This window comes from Camelus bactrianus, chromosome 3, assembly GCF_048773025.1.
Source record: "Camelus bactrianus isolate YW-2024 breed Bactrian camel chromosome 3, ASM4877302v1, whole genome shotgun sequence".
Classification (NCBI taxonomy): Eukaryota; Metazoa; Chordata; class Mammalia; order Artiodactyla; family Camelidae; genus Camelus; species Camelus bactrianus.
In genome coordinates, this window is record NC_133541.1 from 8,929,357 (window position 1) to 8,936,740 (window position 7,384).

Genomic DNA, 7,384 nt, shown 5'->3' on the forward strand with positions numbered 1-7,384 from the left:
AGAACCGCAGGCTAAGCCACTCCCAGATTCCCAATCCTCAGAAACTGTGCAAAATACTAATTTCTATTGTTAAGTGGCCAAGTCTGGGGCTAAGCGGAGAGTACAGTCATTACAGTAGTCCGCAATTTGACACCTGCAGGCGAGGGGCTGTGACAGAAACCGAAAATGTGGAAATGGCTTTGGCCCTGGGCGGTGGGCTTTGTGGAGTGTATTGGTCAAAGCCGAAAGTACCTTAAGGAGGCTGTTAATAAAAGAGGCAAGGTTTTTGAAGAGTCAGGTAAAAGCTTGCAGGAAAGTGAGGGCAGTGCTGTTGGAAACTGGAGGAAGGGGGTTCTGGTAATCCATTGCCGGAAGTGGGTGGAAGAAGATGCCCCAGTAAATGCGGGATCTAATCAAGGAGATGCAGAGCCAGGGGGTCACCAGGGCAGCCTGGTTTCTTCCAGCTGTTAAGATGTCAGAGCAGAGTGAGGAATGAACGGAAGGGTGGTTAAGCACAAAGGAGCTAGGACCCGACAGCCAGATGACAAATCGTGCTGGTATTAGGGAATGGCTTCCAAGCAAAAATCCAAATTCAGGGCCCTGCCAGGAAAACTGTGATCCACAGATAAACCCTAGAGTGTGCCTATAAATCAGTTTTAAAAAATTTCAGAAAGCTATAAAGCCATACCCCAGAGTACTATTGTCAGACATAAGGCCCTCTAAAGAGATTTAATGTGTGCCTCACTGCCGTGGTCTGAATGTTTGTGTGTCCCCCAGATTCACATGTCGAAATCCTAACCCCCAACATGGTAGTATTAAGTGGTGGGGTGCTTGGGAAATGCCTAGATCATAAGGGTAGAGCCCCCCTGAATGGGATTAGTGCTCTTGTAAAAGACCCCGAAGAGCTGTCTAGCCCTTCCCACCACGTAAGGACACAGGAGAAGTCAGCGACCTGGAGGAGGACCCTCACCAGAACCCAGCCACTCTGGCAAGACTTCCAGCTTCCAGAACTGTGAGAAATAAATTTCTGTTGTTTTTAAACTACTCAGTCTGCGATGTTTTATTGTAGCAGCCCGGATGGACTGAGACGCTCTCAGATTGAAGGTTAGTGCTCCCAGGAAGCTTGGCCCATCGCCCCTCTGCTGTCTGCGGAAGGGCTGATCTCAGAGAGATTTGTGGGTGTCGCCCTTGTTTAATGGGGTAGATCCCAGAGAGATTTGCAGAAAATCCATACAAGTTTAATCAGAATGATACGTACAGAATCAGCACTTACTTGGGCTGAAAGAGACAGAGACAGTACAAAATTAAAGGAGGGCTTTGGACCCTCAGAATTCTCCGAGCAGGAAGCAGGCTGAGAATATTACTCAGCTGCTAACACATGATACCTTTCATGAAAAAGGAAGGATGACTCAGAGGGAAGAAGCAGGAGCCCAGAGGGCAGCTGGGAGCCTTGGAGCAGGGCTCCCAAGCCTCGAGCCCTAATTAAGGAACTTAATGGCATTTGCTTGGGTCGATACGGACCAGCGACTTCCTCCTGCTCTCACATTCTCCCTTTTTGATCAGAAGGGCCCAGAGTGGTTATTCCACGCCTGTCCCATTGTGTGTTCAGTGGAGGAGGGTGCTACGAACTGAATATTTGTGTCTCCTGCAAGTTCATGTTGGAGCCCTAACCCCCAACGTGATGGTATTTGGAGGTAGTTAGGTTTAGATGCGGTCATGAAGGTGGAGTTCTCATGATGGAATTAGGACCATTATGAGGGGACCAGAGAACTAGTTCTCACTCTCTCTGTCGTGTAAGGATACAGTAAAAGGCAGCTAGCTCCAAGCCAGGGGGAGCGTCCTCACCAGAACTCAGTCACACTGGTGCCCTGATCTTTGACTTCCAGCCTGCAGCACTGTGAGGCATTAATGTCCGTTGTGTAAGCCACTAGCCTGTGGTATTTTGTTACAGCAGCCCGAGCTGACTAATTTGGTCAGAGTTGGTGGGCAGATAATTTGTCAAGAAGAACAGTACTGGAAGAACTGGGTTTAAGGAACTACAGTAAGACCCAGACCTGATTTACGTTATGAGATTCTGGATACTGAGCAGACGTTATAATAGGATGAAATTCCCGGGGACTCAGGAAGGGGTTGACTATACTCTGTGTGTAGAAAGGGTATGAATCTTTGGGGGACTGTGGCGGTCTGCAAGTTGGCCCCCAGTGAGTCCCACCTCCTGGTGTGTGCACTCTCTGTAGTCCTTCCCCCACAGCGGACCACAGTGAGTCTGCCTGAGCAGAGGCACACCGGAGGAGTGGTGGTAGGTCACTTCTGATATTAATGTATTTTTCTAGGTGTGCCCTAGCTCTCTTTCTCACTGTTAGATCATTTTCTCTGGGAGAAGCCAACAGCCCTATGAAGAGGCCCATGTGGTGAAGAACTGAGGCTGTTGGCCAAAGTCAGCAATGAACAGAGGCTTCTTTCCAACAAAGGGAAAACAAGCCACCTGGGCCATCTTGGACACAGATCCTCTAGCCCAGTCAAGTTTCAGATGACTGCGGTCTGGCTGGCATCCGGACAGTAACCTCCTGAGAGGCCCTGAACCAGAACCACCTGCACAGCCACTCCCAGATGCCTGACTCCCAGAAGCTGTATGAAATACTGCATTTTTTTAAAGTCACTATGTGTATTAACCATGTGTTTCTGACGTTTTGATCTCTGGGGCCTTGCTGACCCTGGAAAGACTGTCTCTCCCATGGTTACCAATTCCCAGGGAAAGAATGTGCCTTTCTTGCACACGTGAAAAGATGCTCCACGTCACTAGTCATCAGGGAAATGCAAATCAAAAACACACTGAGATATCATCTCACGCCTGTCAAAACGGCCATCATCAAAAAGAACACAAATAACAAATGTTGGTGAGGATGTGGAGAAAAGGGAACTCTCTTACACCATTGGTGGAAATGTAAGCTGGTGCAGCCACTGAGGAAAACAGTATGGAGGTTTCTCAGAAAACTAAAAATAGAACTAACATATGACCCAGCAATTCCACTCCTGAGTATATATCTGAAGGAAACAAAAACACCAATTTGAAAAGATGCATGCCTCCCAATGCATTATTTACAACTGCCAAGATATGGAAAAAACCTAAGTGTCCATCAATGGATGAATGGATAAAGAAGATGTGGTATAATGTGGAATTTAAAAGAAAAAAAAAAGACTAATGAACTTATTTACAAAGCAGAAACAAACTCAACAAATTTATGGTTACCAGACGTGGAAAGGTGTGGGAAGGGATAAATTGGGAGTTTGAGATTTGCAGATACTAACTACTATATATAAAATAGATAAGCAGGTTTATTCTGTATAGCACAGGGAACTATATTCAAAATCTTGTAGTAACTAATGGTGAAAGAGAATATAAAGACAAATATATGTATGTTCCTATACGACTGAAGTATTGTGCTGTGCACCAGAAACTGACACAACATTGTCAACTGACTATACGTCTATAAAAATATTTTTTAAAAGATGTGATACACACATAGACACACACACACACACACACACACACACACGCACACACACAATGGAATACTACTTAGCCATATAAAAGAACAAAATTTTGCCATTTGCAGCAACATGGATGGACTTGGAGGGCATTATGCTAAGTGAAATAAGTCAGACAGAGAAAGACAAATAGTGTATGATACCACTTATATATGGAATCTAAAAAATACAATAAACTAGTGCATATAACAAAAAAGAAGCAGAGTCACAGATATAGAGAACAAACTAGTGGTTACCAGTGGGGAGGGGATGAGGGAGAATACAGGGATGGGGAAGTGGGAGGTACGAACTATTGGGTATAAGGTAGGCTACAAGGGTGTACTGTACAACATGGGGAATATAGCCAATATTTTGTAATAACTGTAATTGTATAAAAATTAAAAATTAACAACAACAAAAAAGAACATGCCTTTCACAAGCAAACCAACTACCCCAGAGCCCACACCCCAACCACCTGCTCTATCGGGCTCTGACACTCTGGGCCACTGTCTACCTGCACTAATCACCATATGGCCAGGTACCAGACAACTGGAGATAGTCCCTACGCCCCAGAACCCACCACAATTATCCAGACCAGCCAATTCTAAGCCAGCTTTCCCTGCCTTGTCTGTTCCTTCCCATAGAAACCACAATAAAGGCTCCTGTCCACATGTTCCCCTCAGTCCTTCTGTCTCCTGACTGATCCAAGTGCTTCCCCATGTAGCCCACCTGTGGTGTGGTGTGGTGTGGTGTGGTTTGATGAACTCCCTTCTCTTCGGACGTATGTGTATAAAACATATATTTTTTAAATGATAGTCATCTGACTTACTAGACTTGACATACCTAAATAATAATAAAACCTACATTTAAAATAGAATAATTTGGGCTAATTTGTTATGCAGCACTAGATAACTAATAACTTAAATATATACATACATATAATCTTTTCCTTCATACACAATGACATCTTAACATCTAAAAAAATTAACAATTATTTCTTCATATTATCTAATACTTCGACCAACTTATAAATGTCCTCCATTCCCTAAAAATGTCTTTACAACTGGTTTGTTGGAGAACAGGATCTAAACAAGGTCCATATATTGCATTTGATGTTATGTTTTTCAAGTCTGTTTTCAAAGTAGGATTTTTTAAAAGGCAAAACCTGAGCCTCCTATAAACATAAGGATCTAGATATTAAATATTTAATTAACACAGTAATGAGGGAAGAAACAAGATGGCTGGTTAAAAGAAACTTTGAGAAACTGAGTATTTATAGGCATTAGAAAATGATTGCTAAGTTAGATTTTTAAAAAACTAGTTAATAACCTCCAAGAAAATAAAACTTATAATCAAAACCTTTTTGATGATCTTTGCTACCAGGCAGAAATCATTTGCATCTTTACCAGACAAAATTAATCTCAGTTGCTAGCAGATAAGAATCATTTGCATCACTATCTGTTTTGTATATGATATCACCTTTTCTCATGGAGTTGTAAAGCATTTTAATTAATCTTAAATAGCCTGAAATGAAGGAGCATACATGGTCATAGCATGTTAGACAAAGCCCCAGCATGATACTGAAAAAACAGGCCACTAAGTCATCCCTTTTCTATTTCCAAGTTTTGAGATTCTCTTTTTTCTTAACATTCTTTTATCCAGAATAGTCTCGCCATTGGATTGTAATCCCATATGCTGACTTTATCTGCTTGCTTCTAATGTACTTCAATAAAACGTGACTTTTAGATCAATATCTAGTTGCTAAAAATAACACCACATGTTATCAAATGGATGAAATGTTTTGGTGTCACTCAGTTATTAAATCATTACGGGATGTTGAAATAATGTTTATTAACTTATTTTATCATTAATCTCAGATTCTAATATGCAGGATTTCCTTTGGGTACTCTAAAGTAGAGGAGGTAGGCTTGTTTTGAAAGTGTTACCCACAAACTGGGTTCTTCTCTTGGAAAATGTCAAGTCAAAAGACACAACCAAGCCAAGGAGCAGGGAAGCATAGGATTTATCATTTGCAGCAAGTAAGAAGAACATGGGGATACTGCCCAAAGCAACGTCTCCCTGAACAGCAACGTTGGGGAAGTTTTAAGCCAAGGGTGCATGCATATTCATGAAGGAGCTTGGGTGGTGTGTGCATATTCATGAAGGGGCTTGAGCAGGGGAGAATTCAGCATAGAACTGGGGCAAAGATTGACAGAGTCCAGGCTCTAGTTGATTCAGTCTTGAAGGTCAGCAGAGGTCAGCATCATCATTCCCTAGGTTCCAGTTAGTCTGGTGGTGGAGTGCTGGAGGGGGTCTGGATCCTGCAAGAGGGCTCAAGAATGTGTGTTATGACTAATCTTTATCTTCGAACAGAACCGGGAGTCTTTACCACTGATGCATTGTTTCCAATATGATGGAGTGAATTCCCTGGCCTCCTCGGAGCAGACATTAGCCAGGCTTAGATCACAAAATGGCTTAGGCTTCGACTGGCTTCTCTTATGGTAGAAACCTAAGTCTGGTTCTTTTCCTCCGGATGCCCTCTCCTTCTGCCTACAACGGCATCATCCTGAGATCTTTTGTTTGTTGACATCAAACACAGTACTCCCTTCCTTTTCTTCCAGGCTTCTTGGTGGTTTTCCTGAAATCCTAGGCTGGAAGTCTGAGGGGCTCTCCTTCTCCACCTGCATCTCTCCACCCTTCTTCCTTCTGAGACTTTCACTGAAGGCCCTGGAATTTCTTCTTTTTGTAAGTTACACTAGCTTTTCTCCTTGACACCCATTTCTGATTTGCTCTGCTTCTCCTACGTTCTTGAGTGTCTTCAAAGTGGCCTTGTTGCCTGGTTTAGCAGAGGGAGCCCCACAATATATGTCAGGTATTTCTTCCTGTGTCTTCTTCAGAAGAGAGTTCCTTGAAGCTAATGTGGTACCCACTTGCCAGGAATATGAGACAAAGGAAAAGCGTTTATTTAAAAGTAGATGTTCCCATTTTCCTTCTGGGCAAACCAAGGATGACAATCTAATTCCTCAGCCTTGAATCTGACCTCACCCCTAATTTGACACCAAACTATCCTAATATATTTATCTAATTTTATTGTGAAAATTTTTGAAAGTATGAAAAAATCAAGAATTAATATAAGGAATACATTTATACTCTACTAAGATTCAAGTGCTAATATTTTGTCTCATTTGTTTTATCTCTTTTTATTCTGACCTGTTTAAAACTAAGTTGCAGACATCATGACATGTCATCGCTCAATACTCTTGTGTGCTCCTCTAACAATAAAAACCTTCTTCCACATCACCACAATGCCACTGTCACAGCTATGGAAAGTGTTAATAACTCCCTAATTCATCTAATATTTATTTCATATTCAAGTTTTTCCAATTGTCCTCAAAATGGCCTATATGGCTGGCTGGCTGGCTGGCTTTCTTTTTCTTTCTTTCTTTCTTTCTTTCTTTCTTTCTTTCTTTCTTTCTTTCTTTCTTTCTTTCTTTCTTTCTTTCTTTCTTTCTTTCTTTCTTTCTTTCTTTCAATCTGTAAATGTCTGTTAGATCAAATTTGTTGATAATGCTATTTAAATCGTCTATACCTTTACTAATTTTTGTTTACTTTGTCTTATCAGTAAATAAACATCCTGAGAGAGCAATGTTCATCTAAATCTCACCACCTATAATTGTAGACTTGTTTATTTCTCCTTTCAGTCCTGTCAATGTTTCCTTCTTGTATTTGAAGCTCTTTTCACGAGATGCACACACACTTAGGATTTTTATATTTTTCTATTGAGAATCTTTTTATCATAATAAAATAGTTCCCTTTACCTCTGACAATATTCTTTGTCCTGAAGTCTACTTGAGTAATGCTAACACACTTACATGAC